The sequence below is a fragment of the Magnolia sinica genome, chromosome 3 (genome assembly GCF_029962835.1).
Source record: "Magnolia sinica isolate HGM2019 chromosome 3, MsV1, whole genome shotgun sequence".
Lineage (NCBI taxonomy): Eukaryota > Viridiplantae > Streptophyta > Magnoliopsida > Magnoliales > Magnoliaceae > Magnolia > Magnolia sinica.
Genome location: NC_080575.1, coordinates 5,403,422 through 5,420,973, shown reverse-complemented (window position 1 = coordinate 5,420,973; position 17,552 = coordinate 5,403,422). Strand labels below are relative to the sequence as shown.

General features: G+C 39.6%; 1 long non-coding RNA gene and 1 other non-coding gene across 2 annotated transcripts in view; both read left to right on the top strand.

The window, feature by feature from the left end:
- The window catches only part of LOC131239367 (uncharacterized), a 46,273-nt gene that overhangs the window by 8,267 nt on the left and 20,454 nt on the right, over nucleotides 1-17,552 (top strand). The gene's annotated exons all lie outside the window — the stretch shown is intronic.
- Nucleotides 10,664-10,770, top strand: LOC131241808 (small nucleolar RNA R71). Its single transcript, XR_009169377.1, has one exon. It is a non-coding gene; the product is annotated as a small nucleolar RNA R71 (small nucleolar RNA).

Here is a 17,552-nt window from a genome sequence, read left to right as displayed (position 1 = left end):
TGACCGCCGGTAAAACCTTTACCGACTGAGGCTTTACCGGCTGTTAGCTGACCGCGGGCAAAGGATTTTCCGGCAGTTTTCTGAGATTTTGCCGGCGGTTTTGACCGCCGGTAAATTCCAGTTTTCTTGTAGTGTAGCCTTGGGACCTTTCATGCTTCTTTGGTCTCACCCATTTCTCATCCTATATATATATACTGTTACAAGATTCCTCTTGCAGTCACAAGCCAATCTTGCATGGAAGTAGAAATAGTCTTTTTTCATGACACCCATCTACTCATATTTTTACAATGATTTTCTCCTATAAAGGTTTCATGTGCCATTGGATTAAACCCATGTAATAACTTTAAAATGAATCATATTCAACTTTCATGTTTTCCTAGAAGGTAATTATTTTTTGTGAAACATTTATTTTGTATGTTAATACGCCTTTTTTGTATCTCTATAATTAAGTGAACAAAAAAAAGATTTACATTGAAATTTTAATTAAAAGAAATTATTATGTTTGTTTTTGTCCTTTCAAAAACATTATCTTAAGATACTTTTGCCTTTTTTGTATCTCTATAATTAAATGAATAAAAAAATTTACATAGAAAATTTAATTAAAAGAAATTACCATGTTTTTCTCCTTTCAAAAACGTTATCTTAGGATACTTTTGCATTTCACATTACATGGGATATTAGACCCTTTAGCTGTTGTGCGCACATTACATGGGCCCCACATCTGCTTGGTACAAGCATAATCTACAAGTAGAGCACACCCATTGTAATATCTTCACTAGGAAGGAAATGCAGTAACAATTCATGCTTGTATGATTCACTGGCAGTGTCAGCTTTGGCTTGGTATTAATGCCCCCTTCCAATGCAGTCTATGAATCTCCTGCAGAGCGCACTACGGTCCATGATTCATTCTTTAAAATCCCAAAATGAAATTCAAAGTCTGAATGGGTTGTACTCTAATTTGGAATAATTTTTTAGACATGTTATATCTACAGAGGGCTTACCTTATCAATGGCCTAAATCACAAACCATGAGCTTGGACAGTTTACATCATGGGATTGGATTGTCTGTGTACAATGCAATAATTAGTACTGTTTGCCTACAGTACAACTAGCTGCATATAAGCAAATTAGATAAAATTTGAATGGATGGTCCACATCTAAACTTGGTATGAAATAAACAAAATAATAATAATAATAATAAATCATCTAACTGAATTGAATAAGAAGAAATTTAGAGCCTTGCCGGTTCATTGAGAGAGTAATGTTTGCAATATGTTGTATTGATCACAACATCAGTTTCTAAAATTATTGCCTCTCTGGACGTTGAAAAAATGATTAAAAAATAAATAACTTAGAAAATCGTAATATTTAAAGTTAAAGGGATTATCAGTTTTTAAGGGCATATTAATATTTTGATGGGTGTAGGAGAAAAATATGAAATAAAGTTAAAAATAGAAAATAATAAAATGTAAGAAAGATATTTAAATACCTGAAACATTGATGAAATATGCTTTTAGAAGGGCATCTAATTAGTATTTTGGTTTGAGTAGTATAGATTTGTGTTTGGTAGTTTTCAGATAAGTATATAATAATAATATTAAATTAGATTTCTTTTTCTACTATCACTCAGATATTCTAATTTTTATATACTTTTATTTCTATTGTAGGGATACATATCAAAATATTTGTCATTAATTGAGATATTGAAGTAAATTGAAAAAGGTAATATACTTGTCCTTCAAAATTTTATATAAATATTTCTTTAAATTTTATATATAAGTTTAAAATTACTCGGAATTGAAGATTTTGGCTATTAAGGTTTGGCCTTGGGTATGTGTGTGCCTTTTCTTTTCTTTTTTTTCTTCCCTTCATCCAGTGTTCTGTTTTCTTTGTTGTAACATGACTCTTTTTAAAGTTTGCATGTACAAGGAATTTCATGTACGTACACACCTCTACATGTGCAATGTGACTAACATGTGTAACATCCAAGCATCCATCAAGTGGGTCCAACCAACCAAATATATGTTTTTCACTTAAATTTAAAATTATTCTGTAAGTAGATACACCGTGTTAGAAACAGCTGGATGGATAATAAAACTTAAATGAAGTATTTTTTCTACTGTACATTCACCAACAAAAAAACTCTATCAATTGAATAAATATCTCCTTAACATTTATTTACTCGCGCTAAAGAAATTAGTTAATTTCTTTGAAAGACAAACTCACTAATTCGATCCACTGTTGAATTTTTCAGGTAATAATTATATAGGATCTGAGCACTTGCTCCTTGGCATGCAACATGAAGGTGAAGGTGTAGCGGCCAGATTACTTGATAACCTTAGAGGTGACTTTGCTAACATTCTTACAAAGGCAAGTTTGCAATATATATTCGTATCTGTTCACTCCCCAAGTATAGGGTTGTGATGTAGTAATAAACTCGGTAAGAACGAGGTCGAATCCACAGGGACCGATACCTGTACGTTATCTGAAACCAAGTAGAACTAGAACTAGACTAAGATGTGATCTAAACCAAATAAAATTTAAGAAATAATTGTGAAAGAATTATCTAAGACTTTAAGTAATTCAGAGGAAGGAAACTAGGGATTCAGAGGATCCACTTGTAGAGATCAGGGAGAAATTATGCCTGCATTAATATTTATGAAAATCAAACTGAACCTACCTGATCTGATTTTCAAGAGATGAAAGGTATATGAATTAGAATGGATTCCATCATCTAACCATGCCCAGGAGACAAAGCAAACAACAGAATTAAACTAATTACCAACCAATCAACCATGTATGAGGATCAGGAAGGGTACTGTCATCCGACCATGCCCATGGAGCAATGATGAACAACAGGGCTTCCTGACTTCATAAACATAAAAAGGGGAAAGGAACACTCAAGGCCATTGCAGATCCATTGTAATTTTAGTCATAACAGACCATTAAAGACAAAAAGAACATTCCCCGAATAAAATTAAATCAAAATCAATTCAGTCTAAACAAAGGCGCAAGCGAAGACTTATCCCATCACGCTACAAGCTTCACCTCTTAGCCCTAGCTAAGAAGTTTTAGCCTGACATGGATGGATTAATCTCCATATGATCCATCAGAAGATAAAAACTCAAAAAGAAAAAGCCCGGAAGGAAATAAGGAAATCCAGATTGAACATGTCAGCCTCCAGTCCAGCCAAACTGTCGACCTTCACGTTTCTTCTCCTCCCTTTCTTCTTTTCCTTCCTTCTTCTTTTCCTCTCCCAGCAGCAACCCACGTTGCAACCTCAAGACCCAGCCATGCACAGCAGCTGCACTCCTTCCTCCTTTTATCTTTCTTCTCATCTCCTGCTGTGAAGTCCTGGCCGGACTCTACTGCGAAAGCTGGAGCGGTTTGTGATAGGACTGGGCTCTGAATCATGCAGCAGAGAGACTTTCTGTGTCAGAATGTTTGGTGGGGCCCACTTTATCTATCATTTGATAGATCCATGCCGTCCAACAGCTTCTCCTCAGAATTTTGACCGATCATGGTCTGTTTTGATCCTCTGTTGATGCTGCCCATGGAAGAATTCCTGTTGTAATGATATTCGAACGGTCCTTTTGTGATCGTTGTAGCGGCCACGTATGCGTGAATGGCTGAAAACGGTCAGCATGGTTCTGACAACATTGAGTCCCTCTACATGATGGACGGACCGGATTGATGATTTGGTCCGTGATAATGGCCCACTAAGATCGTCCGCAGCCTCTGTTACGCAGCAGAGCGTGCGCGGTCGGGCGCTGTCAAGGCGGCGAGCCTCTGGTTGGTGCCGTGTGTAAGATCCACTCCGACCATTCGATTTGCGTCGAAAAACCAGTAAGATTTGACTGGTTTCATGTTGAATTCCGTGTGGCCCACTGATTCTTTCGCTCCACCGTTAATCATCCGTTTTAACAGTTGAAATCCACTCTCCATTATCTTCTGAGATTACGCCACCTAGGCGAGGGTCTACCCCAACCTCTCGTCACAATGGACGGTCCAGATCTCCGTAGTAAGTGCTGATTGGACAGCGAAAACGCTGTTTGCGTTTTTGAAGAGGACGCGGGTCAGCGGTGGCTGACCCTTTTGTAGGGATTCGGTGCACCGCAGGAGTGCACCGTCTATGCACTCGCATGCTCCTTGTGGGGTCCATCATGATGTATAAATGAAATCCGCTCCGTCCATCCATTCTGTCACATCATTCAGACCGTGGAAACCGGAGATGAAGCAGATCCAAACAACAGGTGGGCCCAGAATCATGATTCCGAGGGATGATCTATCCATTAGGCCACTTCCACCAGGATACAACGGCCGAAATTCTGCATGTACGGTTAATTTATGTTCTTCAGGCCGTGTATGAAATTTCGGGACAAACGGATGGTGAGAAACCTATGATCTTGCATTCTGGCCGACTTTTGGGCCACTTGAGCTTCAGTTTCTCGATTTTTTTCGGATCTCGGCTGTGTAAAATCGTCGATCCCAATCCCCAGGAGTCCGTCCCATGCTTTAGTGTCATCAGATCGGTAAATCCATGCTTTTTAGTGTCCTTTCCCAGTCCAAGCTCATGAAGACGCCCTACATCACAAATACAATTAAATTAGGCTATTAAACGGTGTCATGCTTGTAAATCCATACAATAAATGGGTCTGATATGCAATATTTGACCCTCAACACAACCCCCAACCAGCATTTTGCTAGTCCCGAGCAAAGTATGCGAAAAATAAATTGAGAATTACAGGAGAATTTCTATGAACTTGAGTGATTTTGGAAAACAATCTAGATATTCAGAATTCAACAATTCATGAATATTGGGCTTTACTTTCTCCTAAACTCAAACACACGGCAAACTTCATTCAAAGTATTAGTCCCTTAATTAGAAATAATCCTAAACATTGAGTTCCACAGATGTAAAGTGTAATCCCAACTTTCAACATTAATATTCAATTCTTTATTTCAGGATATCGTTGGTGATTAGTAAGAGAATTCATAATAACCAAAGCTTGCCTCAAAGATCATCTTTTCATTCCTTCAGTTTTTTTTTTTTTTTTCCCAGAAAATCAAGAAGGGGAATGAAGTCCACACTTATAGGGAGCAAACCTATAGTGAAGATTCTTTGCCTAACCTTTTTCAACGGTATCTCTTCCTTTTAATTGATCTTGACGGACAATTGTTCAAGTTGGTTCCTTCTATGCTTACTGATCACCAAATTAACCCTTCAGTTTCAAACTGAATCTTAATGTGTAAGCGAGATGTGACATGTGAAATTATGACTCAATCAATGTTTACAACTTCTAATCATGGATTAATAATTAAACTTAACTGTAAAATCTAACAAGCAACTGAATCCAAGAGCAGTAAATCACCAATATTCCATATCTTGTAATTCTAAATCAAAGATGGTCGTCAAATCACTTTGAATTCATCAGAAAGTCCAGAGAAAATTTAAAAATTTTCACAATTTTTGCTCAAGAAAATACTGATTAGGTAACCTAATCTCCCACCCCCAACTTAAAAGCTACATTGTCCTCAATGTAAAGGATATGAGTATGGAACGCGCATAGGACAACAAAAGGAAAGAAAGAGTGAAGGGAAGATAGTACCTGGATGATGAAACGTGAGAGACTTTCCAAGAGATCGCAGCATGGAATCCGGTCAGCACGAGAGAGAAAGTGACACAAAACTAACAAAAATAAAATCCTACCTATACCACTTCCGCAGGTGCTCTCGATTGCATTTAGCGCATGCAACAAGCCTTTAAACCCCTAGGTTACCCCTAGTGGACGAGTTGTAGTCTCGTGAGGGTTTGCAGTAATGCTACCCACAAACATTGAACTAATGAATGAGAAAAGTGAAATGGAATGAAAATTTGGGTTGCGTCCTAGGAGCGCTAAGTTTAACGTCTTCAACTAGACAAGAATGGACCATGAATTAATCAATCTTGATAACCTGGCTATACCTCCATCGGACTAGGAGATCAATACACAAGATCAATCGGAGGCATGGACATGTCCTCTGAATCAAATTTCTCGACAAATGGTTTCAATCGATGGCCATTGACTTTAAACTCCTTGCCATTGTCGGAATCTCTTATCTCAACGGCCCCATGAGGAAAAACAGTAACAACAATGTAAGGGCCGGTCCAACGAGATCGAAGCTTACCCGGAAAGAGATGTAATCGAGACTTGTACAAACGGACCGTCTGGCCAGGCGTGAATGCGTTCCGCACACTGGGTTGAACATGAAATGCATGCATCTTGTCCGGGGAAATTCTCGAAGTATCGTACGCATTTAGGATTTCTTCAAGTTCATTCAATTGAAGGTTGCGTAGCGAGCCAGCGTAGTCCAGATTGAAATTCATATTTTTGATCACCCTGTATGCTTTATGTTCCAACTCCACAGGCAAGTGACCAGCCTTCCTATAGACAAGTCTAAAGGGAGACATTCCAATAGGGGTTTTAAAAGCAGTACGATAAGCCCATAAGGCATCGGTCAATCGGATTGACCAATCCTTACGGTCAGGGTTAACTGTTTTTTCCAAAATGTGTTTAATCTCCCTATTGAAAATCTCAGCTTACCCACTTGTCTGTGGGTGGTATGGGGTGCTTACCTTATGAGAGATACCGTATTTCTTCATTAAACTCTTAAATGGCCTATTACAAAAGTGTGAGTCCCCATCACTAATGATGGCTCGAGGCGTTCCGAATTGGGAAAGGATGTTTTCTTTGAGGAATTTAATGACCGTGCGATGTTCATTCTTTCGACACGGAATCGCTTCAACCCATTTAGTGACATAATCCACGGCGAGCAAAATATACAGATTTCCAAATGATTGGGGAAATGGTCCCATGAAATCGATGCCCCAACAATCGAATGCTTCAATGATCAGGATGAGATTCAAAGGCATCATATTTCGATGGGACAACGCTTCCAATTTCTGACAACGCTCACAAGCTTTGCAAAACTCATGAGTGTCCCTGAACATAGTGGGCCAGTAAAAGCCACACTGCAGAATCTTGGCCGTGGTCTTTTTAGCAGAAAAGTGACCTCCACAGGCCTCTGAGTGACAGAAGGAGATGACGCTCTGATGCTCATCATCTGGTACACATCTCCTTAGAATTTGGTCTGGGCAATATTTAAATAAGTAAGGATCATCCCAGAAAAGTTGCGCACCTCGGTGAAAAATTTCTTCTTATCTTCTGCTTATGTCGGTATGGCACTGTAGCAAGATAATTAGCAATATCGGCGAACCAAGGTGAATGGGAGACTCGAACAATTGTTCATCGGGGAACATGTCATTGATATGGGTCGTCTCAAGGGAATCGGAGGTATTAAGGCGAGAAAGGTGATCGGCCACTCGTTCTCTACTCCCTTTTTATCTTTAATTTCCAAATCAAATTCTTGGAGTAGAAGGATCCATCTTATCAAGCGGGGCTTAGAATCATTCTTAGAAAGAAGATACTTGAGTGCCGCATGATCTGTGTACATAATGATCTTGGATCCGATCAGTAGGACCTAAATTTGTCCGAGGCGAACACTACGGCTAAGAGTTCCTTTTCCGTAGTCGAGTAGTTCACTTGGGCAGGATTTAGAGTCCTACTTGCGTAGTGAATGACGTAGGGCTTCTTATCTTTTCTCTTGCCTACGACCGCCCCAAGAGCATAATCAGAAGCGTCGCACATAAGCTCAAAAGGAAGGTTCCAGTCGGGTGGCTGCATGATAGGTGCAGTGGTTAATGTGCCTTTAAGCTTAGTGAAAGCTTCCTGGCATTGCTCAGTCCACTCGTACGGAACACCCTTTTGAAGAAGATTACATAATGGACGAGAGAGGAGACTAAAGTCCTTTATGAATCGCCTGTAAAACCCTGCGTGTCCTAAGAAGGATCGCACGTCTCTGATATTCTTGGGTGGAGGTAGGTTAGAGATAAGATCGATTTTTGCCTTATCTACCTCGATTCCTTTGGACGAAATGATATGCCCAAGGACAATTCCCTTCTGAACCATGAAATGACACTTCTCCCAATTAAGTACCAGGTTCTTTTCTTCACATCTTTTCAGCACACATTTAAGACTTTCCAAGCACTTGCTGAAAGATGGACCGTAAACAGAGAAATCGTCCATTAAGACCTCTAGATATTGCCCCACCATATCAGAAAAGATACTAAGCATACATCGCTGAAAGGTGGCAGGGGCATTACATAGTCCGAATGGCATCCTTCGATAGGCAAAGGTGCCGTAGGGACATGTAAATGTGGTCTTTTCCTGGTCTTCAGGGGCTATCTCTATCTGGTTGTAGCCCGAATACCCGTGGAAACAGTATTAGGAATGACCAGCTAACCTTTATAGGATCTGATCAATGAATAGTAAAGGAAAGTGGTCTTTCCTCGTGACGGTATTCAACTTCCTGTAGTCAATACACATTCTCCAACCAATAGTGACTCTAGTTGGCACGAGTTCATTATTAGCATTGGCTACGGTGGTGATTCCGGACTTCTTAGGGACTACTTGAGTTGGACTCACCCATTGACTATCGGATATAGGGTATATAATACCCACATCCAATAGTTTAAGAACCTCGGCCTTAACCACTTCCTTCATGTTTGGATTTAGTCTACGTTGTGGTTGCCGAGAGGTTTTTGCATTATCCTCAATATATATGCGGTGAGTACAAATCGAGGGATCGATTCAATTGAGGTCCGCTATCGTCCATCACAGGGCTCCTTTATGCTCAATGAGAGTAGATATAAGCATACTCTCCTGTTCTTTCTCCAGGTGGGCCGAGATCACCACCGGGTATGTCTCATCTTGACCCAAATATGCATATTTCAAATCAGAGGGCACAGGTTGTAGGTCAAGCGTCGGCGGCTTGAGGGTAGACGGTAGAGGCACTACATCGGTTTGTGGTAATTCTTCAAATTGTGGGCCTCCATCGGTTAACTTCAAGTCCCGGTGCAGTATCAAGCAAGGCGCATGTCTCCTAATCATGTCATCATCAAAATCATGGGAGTGGGCCAGCACGTCTCTAGATGGTCGGAGGATAAGGTCGGAGGTGTCGTATCTTCCACGAAAGAGTCAATCATGTTAATGTCGTGGAAATCATCATCATCCTCCGACTTTTTTGCCGTTATTGAAAAAAATGTTTGACTCGATGTCAAATTTCCAAAAGACATAGTCATGATACCATTCTGCAATTGATAATTGCATTTGGCGTGGCAAGGAATGGGCGACCAAGAATGACGAGGATTCCGAGTGCTCATGTTATTGATGGGTTCGGTGTCCGGGATGATAAAATTACCGGGTAGTAAAATCTATCAAATTGGACCAACACATCCTTAATTATCCCTCTTGGTACACGAACAAAGTGATCAGCAAGTTGTAGTGTGGTTAGGGTGGGTTTTAATTCACCCAAACCTAACTGTTTGTATACCGAGTAAGGAATCAAATTGACGCTCGCTCCTAAGTCAAGAAGTGCATGATCAATTCGATGGTCCCTGATTACACATGATATGGTTGGGCTACCGGGATCCTTGAATTTCTGCGGCACGTCTTGCTTCAGGATGGCACTCACTTTCTCAGTCACGAAGATTTTCTTTTGAATAATTTTCCGTCGCTTGGTCGTGCATAAGTCTTTTAGGAATTTGGCATATGAAGGTATCTGTTTAACGACATCAAGTAGAGGAATGTTGACTTTCACTTGTTTAACACCTCTAGGATATCCCGAGAGTTAGAGAGAGGTTTTGGTGAAACCAACCGTTGGGGAATGGAGCAACTGGCTTCTCTAGAAGTTCCGGTTCCACTTTTTGTGGGGCATCAGTGGATCCATCATTGTTGTCCTCTTGGTTCTTGAGGCTTTTCGGGCCTAACCAGGAAGAGTTTTATCAATGATCTTCCCACTCTAAGAGTGGTGATGGATTTAGCATGCCCCATCGGATTTGAAGAGCCGGGATCATTATTCTCGTCTTGCGGTTTAGGATTGGGGATAGGTTGTGCAGAAGCATCCCCTTTTCTATAACCGTCATACGAGAATCTATCTTTGGCATAAAATCTGTTCCACGCATTGCCTGAGCCGGCTCTTGTATGGGATTTTGAACCGGTTCCTCTTGAGGTTTCACTTGATTTGGATTTTGATTGAAGAAACCTGGAGGAGTAGCCGTTTGTCCATTCCTCCAACTAAAGTTTGGATGATTTTTCCAGCCAGAATTGTATGTGTTGGAGTTAGGTCCAGTTAAAGGTCTTTGATAATTATTTACGGCATTGGCTTGTTCATTCAACACTCCTCGAAAGGCGGGTATTGTAGGACAATTTTCAGTTGTGTGAATGTTGCAATCACAGATGCCGAAAACAATTTCATTGACCTTATCCTTCTTTCCTTCCATGGCCTCAACTTTCCTTATGAGCGTAGTCACTTTACACTTGAGATCATCCTCTTCTTTCAAGAGATATAATCCACCTTTCTCCTTTAATTGAGTTGGCCTAGACGTGGTGTTCGACTTTGGGTAATAGTCCCAAGATTGTGTTTTTTCAGCCAAACTATCGAGGTAGTCCCATACCTCGTCGATATCTTTATTAATGAACTCTCCATTACACATTGTCTCGACCATTTGGCGCATGGAAGATGTCAGTCCATCATAGAAAAAATTTGTAATGCGCCATGTTTCAAATCCGTGTTGTGGGCATGAACTGACCAAATCTTTGAACCTTTCCCAACATTGAAAGAATGTTTCATCTTCCTTTTGGGCAAAGTTCATGATCGCTTTTCTGAGGGTAATCGTTTTATGATGTGGGAAGAATTTTTTAAGTATTATTCCATTAATTAGAAAAATTCTAACTATTGAGATCTATAAATGTAGAGTCTAATCTCGACTTGTCAACATTAAGATTCACCTCGATATTTAAGGATACATTAGGAAAACATAATGTAGCTATTATTTCATCAAACTCTTTCAAATGTAAATATGGACTTTCAGATTCAAGTCCATGGAATTTGGGAAGGAGTTGGATAACTCCTGGCTTGATGTCCATTTGTCCTGTGTTTTCAGGAAAAATCATGCATGAGGGCGTACTCACTCCCGCCGGTTGTAGATAATCTCGTAAAGTACGAGGCGGGGGTGCTGTTGCACCTCATTCTCATCTTGGGTATCCTCCACCCTGGGTGGAAGTAGAGGAGATTGGTCTTCAGCCATAACTTTACTTAACTCAGGGGATTTCGAGTGGTGTCTAGTCCTGCAATGGATAGTCAACCCCTTAACCAATCTTCCTTCAGTCAAGATACGTCGAGTATTGTTAGGGGCCCACTTGGGCATGAAAACACTCGCAGCCCTCAGTTAAAAACTTAACCCTAGGAAAGAAAATCTAGAAAGAAAGAGAGAGTTGGAAAGAAATTACCAAATTGAAGTCCTAGGTTAAAACCCTGCAAAATAAAACAAAATAAGTTAGATTTTTACAAAGAAAAATAGCAGTAAATTAATTTCTAAAAGGAGGAATTCTTAAAAGAAAGTGGAAATTTCTAAAGTAAATTAGGAAAGATCTAAACTAGAGAGTAGATTATTAAAAGAGAACTGAAAGATAGGAAGTAGGGAAAGAGCTTACCAAATTAGAAATTTCTATCTTAAAGGCCTACAAAATAAGAAGGTTAGTTCCTAAAAAAATATTCTAAAATAAATTAGGAAAATAAATTAGATTCTAAAAGTGCTAGAATTAGAAAATTTCTAAAATTTAAACCCTAATTCTAAAAATATGAAAAAGGAGAGAGATTAGGAAGGAATTACCAATTGAGAAACTTATGTCCAGATCCTACAAAATAGGAAACAAGTTAGTTTTGAACTCAAATAGAAATAAATAAATAAATAAATAAAACTAAGGTCAGTAAAATCCTAATCTTAAACTAATCCTAAAAAAAGTAACCATCATTCCCTGGCAACGGCGCCAAAAACTTGTTCACTCCCCAAGTATAGGGTTGTGATGTAGTAATAAACTCGGTAAGAACGAGGTCGAATCCACAGGGACCGATACCTGTACGTTATCTGAAACCAAGTAGAACTAGAACTAGACTAAGATGTGATCTAAACCAAATAAAATTTAAGAAATAATTGTGAAAGAATTATCTAAGACTTTAAATAATTCAGAGGAAGGAAACTAGGGATTCAGAGGATCCACTTGTAGAGATCAGGGAGAAATTATGCCTGCATTAATATTTATGAAAATCAAACTGAACCTACCTGATCTGATTTTCAAGAGATGAAAGGTATATGAATTAGAATGGATTCCATCATCTAACCATGCCCAGGAGACAAAGCAAACAACAGAATTAAACTAATTACCAACCAATCAACCATGTATGAGGATCAGGAAGGGTACTGTCATCCGACCATGCCCATGGAGCAATGATGAACAACAGGGCTTCCTGACTTCATAAACAAAAAAAAGGGAAAGGAACACTCAAGGCCATTGCAGATCCATTGTAATTTTAGTCATAACAGACCATTAAAGACAAAAAGAACATTCCCCGAATAAAATTAAATCAAAATCAATTCAGTCTAAACAAAGGCGCAAGCGAAGACTTATCCCATCACGCTACAAGCTTCACCTCTTAGCCCTAGCTAAGAAGTTTTAGCCTGACATGGATGGATTAATCTCCATATGATCCATCAGAAGATAAAAACTCAAAAAGAAAAAGCCCGGAAGGAAATAAGGAAATCCAGATTGAACATGTCAGCCTCCAGTCCAGCCAAACTGTCGACCTTCACGTTTCTTCTCCTCCCTTTCTTCTTTTCCTTCCTTCTTCTTTTCCTCTCCCAGCAGCAACCCACGTTGCAACCTCAAGACCCAGCCATGCACAGCAGCTGCACTCCTTCCTCCTTTTATCTTTCTTCTCATCTCCTGCTGTGAAGTCCTGGCCGGACTCTACTGCGAAAGCTGGAGCGGTTTGTGATAGGACTGGGCTCTGAATCATGCAGCAGAGAGACTTTCTGCGTCAGAATGTTTGGTGGGGCCCACTTTATCTATCATTTGATAGATCCATGCCGTCCAACAGCTTCTCCTCAGAATTTCGACCGATCATGGTCTGTTTTGATCCTCTGTTGATGCTGCCCATGGAAGAATTCCTGTTGTAATGATATTCGAACGGTCCTTTTGTGATCGTTGTAGCGGCCACGTATGCGTGAATGGCTGAAAACGGTCAGCATGGTTCTGACAACATTGAGTCCCTCTACATGATGGACGGACCGGATTGATGATTTGGTCCGTGATAATGGCCCACTAAGATCGTCCGCAGCCTCTATTACGCAGCAGAGCGTGCGCGGTCGGGCGCTGTCAAGGCGGCGAGCCTCTGGTTGGTGCCGTGTGTAAGATCCACTCCGACCATTCGATTTGCGTCGAAAAACCAGTAAGATTTGACTGGTTTCATGTTGAATTCCGTGTGGCCCACTGATTCTTTCGCTCCACCGTTAATCATCCGTTTTAACAGTTGAAATCCACTCTCCATTATCTTCTGAGATTACGCCACCTAGGCGATGTTCACGCCCACCCTCTTGATACAATGGACGGTTCGGATCATCACTTCAGGTGTCGAGTGGGCCCCACTGAGGAGGATCGGCGGACGACAGCGAAAACGCTGTTTGCGTTTTTGAAGAGGACGCGGGTCAGCGGTGGCTGACCCTTTTGTAGGGATTCGGTGCACCGCAGGAGTGCACCGTCTATGCACTCGCATGCTCCTTGTGGGGTCCATCATGATGTATAAATGAAATCCGCTCCGTCCATCCATTCTGTCACATCATTCAGACCGTGGAAACCGGAGATGAAGCAGATCCAAACAACAGGTGGGCCCAGAATCATGATTCCGAGGGATGATCTATCCATTAGGCCACTTCCACCAGGATACAACGGCCGAAATTCTGCATGTACGGTTAATTTATGTTCTTCAGGCCGTGTATGAAATTTCGGGACAAACGGATGGTGAGAAACCTATGATCTTGCATTCTGGCCGACTTTTGGGCCACTTGAGCTTCAGTTTCTCGATTTTTTCCGGATCTCGGCTGTGTAAAATCGTCGATCCCAATCCCCAGGAGTCCGTCCCATGCTTTAGTGTCATCAGATCGGTAAATCCATGCTTTTTAGTGTCCTTTCCCAGTCCAAGCTCATGAAGACGCCCTACATCACAAATACAATTAAATTAGGCTATTAAACGGTGTCATGCTTGTAAATCCATACAATAAATGGGTCTGATATGCAATATTTGACCCTCAACAGTATCCTATGTGTGCATATAACACATGCAATGTTCTCATTTCATTACTAGACTTTATTGGCGAAAGCAGGTCATCTGCACTGTGGTTGAAAGTACAGAAGCTGTTGGTGCTGGGTTGGAGGTGGAAGCAACGACGATAAGACAACGCTTAAGGAGTATGACACCATTCTAACAAAGCTGGCGGAGGAGGTATTTGTGCTATGATATTGACATAGGAATGAACGTGATGAGATCGATCACCATCTTCCTCAATCGGATAACTACTCTGAATCCACAGAGCTTCTCCAGAGTCCTCACAGAGTTACCTAGAATCCACTGGGGAAAATAAAAAAATAGAAATAAATTTTAGAAATTTGAAATTTGATTGATAATTTTCTAATGTGTATATATCTATATAGAAAAAAAAAATCATAATTACTAAAAATAGCAAAATTCAAACTCTAATAAAAATCAGAATTCTAGTAAATCTCTTCTAAATCTTAATTCCTAAAAATAAAAATTTCAAATAAACTTTTGTTAGAAGAGTCCTAGCATGATTACAATTTGTTTTTTTTTAAAAAGAAAATCTAAAACTCCAAAAATAAGAAAATATTAAAAAATTCAGAATTACTAAAAATAGTGAAATTATCCTTAAAATTTCAGTTTGAGATGAAAGTGTGCGTTTTCTGACAAAACGGACAAACGCGACTTACTTTGTGGGTTGGTTAACCTCGGATGGCTTGTTTCAATAAAGATTGATAGGTTATACGCCCCATAACGATATTCAGATCAAAAGTTATGATCAATTTACGGTCCACCTTCTTTTGGTCCAACCATGTTAGGAATGTATTTGTGTCGTGTTCTACATCAAACCTCTCCACTTGGAAATAATAATTAAAAAAAAAAACTCGTCCTTGAGTTACTCAAGGGATTTCGCTTATGGTACTCAAATAATTTCTGACGCTGATGTTTTTCAGCCTTTTCCTTATACTTTGCATTAGGCTTTTGAGCTGACACAATACATGTACGTAGAGCAATACACGAACTGAGTTAGCTCTCGACTCGAAAAAGCTCGATTCGACTCGGTTCAAAACTGAGTTCGAGCCGAGTCGAGCTGATTTTTGGAGCTCGAAAAAGTTTCAAGCCGAGTTCTATCTCGTCAATGATTAAATTGACTCGGATCGAACCCCAACTCGAATCGAACTCAGATCGAACAAGTTCGGTGACACGGTTATTTTGATATTGATGTTGCTCACTAGAGGAAGTGTGGAGTGATCATAAGGTTGACTACTCAGATTTGTACATATTTGGATGTGATGCTTATTCTCATATACCGTCAGTTGTAAGAGATAAGCTAGACTATAGAGCCAAGAAATACATATTTATTAGCTATGGTGTTGGTGTGAAAGATTACAGGTTATATGACCAGATCACATCTAAAATCATTACTAGCCGTGACGTTAGGTTTTACGAAAGCTCCATATTCCACAAGAATAATGAGGAGGTGTAAAAGGAAGCAGAGAGGTTGGTTGTAGATGTCCAAATTGATACAGGTGATACTCAGGTAGAGACGAATGCGCAGACAGAGGTACGGGAGCAGGTGGAGCAATCACCTATGAGAAGAAATCCTCTCCGAGATTGTAGGTTACCGACAAGATACAAGGACAACTGTAATATCGCATATGCCTTCATTATAGATGAATGAGACCTGTCTACTATTAAGGAGGCTCTTGATGAGCCCGATGCATAAAAGTGAAAGGTGACAATGGACGATGAGATGGACTCTTTGTACAAAATCAACATATGGGAGCTGGTGGAACTTCCAATGGGCTAAAAAATGATCAGATGCATATGATTATTTAAAAGAAAATAAGATAGATACAAAATGAGATTGGTAGCGAAGGATTAAGATTAGAGAGAATGCATTGAGTTCATAGAGATATTCACACCAGTTGCAAAACAAGTATTTATCAGATTCGTGTTAGCACTGGTTGCTCAATACGATCTTGAACTAGAACAGATAAACATGAATACTGCATTCCTGCATGGGAAATCGGAAGAGTATATCTATATGAAGCAACTAGAAGGCTACGAAGTTAAAGAAGCAAAGAACAAAGTTTGCAGGTTAACAAAGTCGTTGTACCACTGAAAACAATCGCCTAAGCAGTGATATAAAAAAATTGATTCTTTCATGTTGAGTAAGAAATTACTAGGAGTGAATACGATCACTGTGTCTATTACAAGACACTGAGTGATAGTAAGTTTATCATCATGTTATTGTATGTTGATGATATTTTGATCGCTAGTCATAATATGTCTGATATTGATGTATTGAAGACTTGGTTACTAGGAACATTCGATATAAAAGATCTGAGGCTGAAAAGAGGGTTATCGGCATAGATATGCATAGAGATAGGACAATGTAACACCCTGAAATTTTTAATACTTAAGTATTGAAAGTTCTCGAGTGTTATCATAAAATTTAACTTAGCATGTATATGTGTACAATACCAATTTAGCTATCCTAACCCAACATCTATTCTCCAACATGAATCTGACCGTTGAGAGTAATCTTCATCCATAAATTAAGTTATCTGACTGTTGATTTTCAAGAACGGACCATTAAATAATCAAGTATTCTCACATGTCCATCATAGCCAACCGTTCAGTCAACTATTCACCATTATATAAATATATATAACCATCCACTTTGATTTTGGACCACCTGATCATAGTAAACCAACTATCTAGTCTCTACATCTGTCTGTACATGTATCGAATCGAGATTCTAATCTGTTCATCTTATTCACTACTTATGAATATACTTAACCCACCATCAGAACTACAATATGAGGAACTTACACATGTGAACAAGTCACTTGAACCTAACGATAAATATAGTATATCCCTTGATCACTCCAAAAACCTACTTATGTTCATTCATTTACAAAATTAACCATACACCCAACTACATAAATGATCATAGTAGTAACTATCGAGTTTTTCTATTTTTAATATATCATTTGACCATTCATCAAAGTTGGATCCACCTAACGGACCATCCAAACAATAGAACAACTGCCCAATATGAATATCGTAAGGAACACACCAACACTACCCCTTAACTTCTCCTTTAAATGTATAAAAATGACATCTAAGGCCTTTGAACAATATGAACCATTAGGAACACATCTTCGTTGTCCTTTGGAGATCGGGGTTCAAACCAGGCCAACATAAAGAGGATAGAAAATAAGGGATACCCATCAAATTTCAGGACATTTGGACGGTACACCCCAATGCAACGGATATCAAGAGTCAATTGAA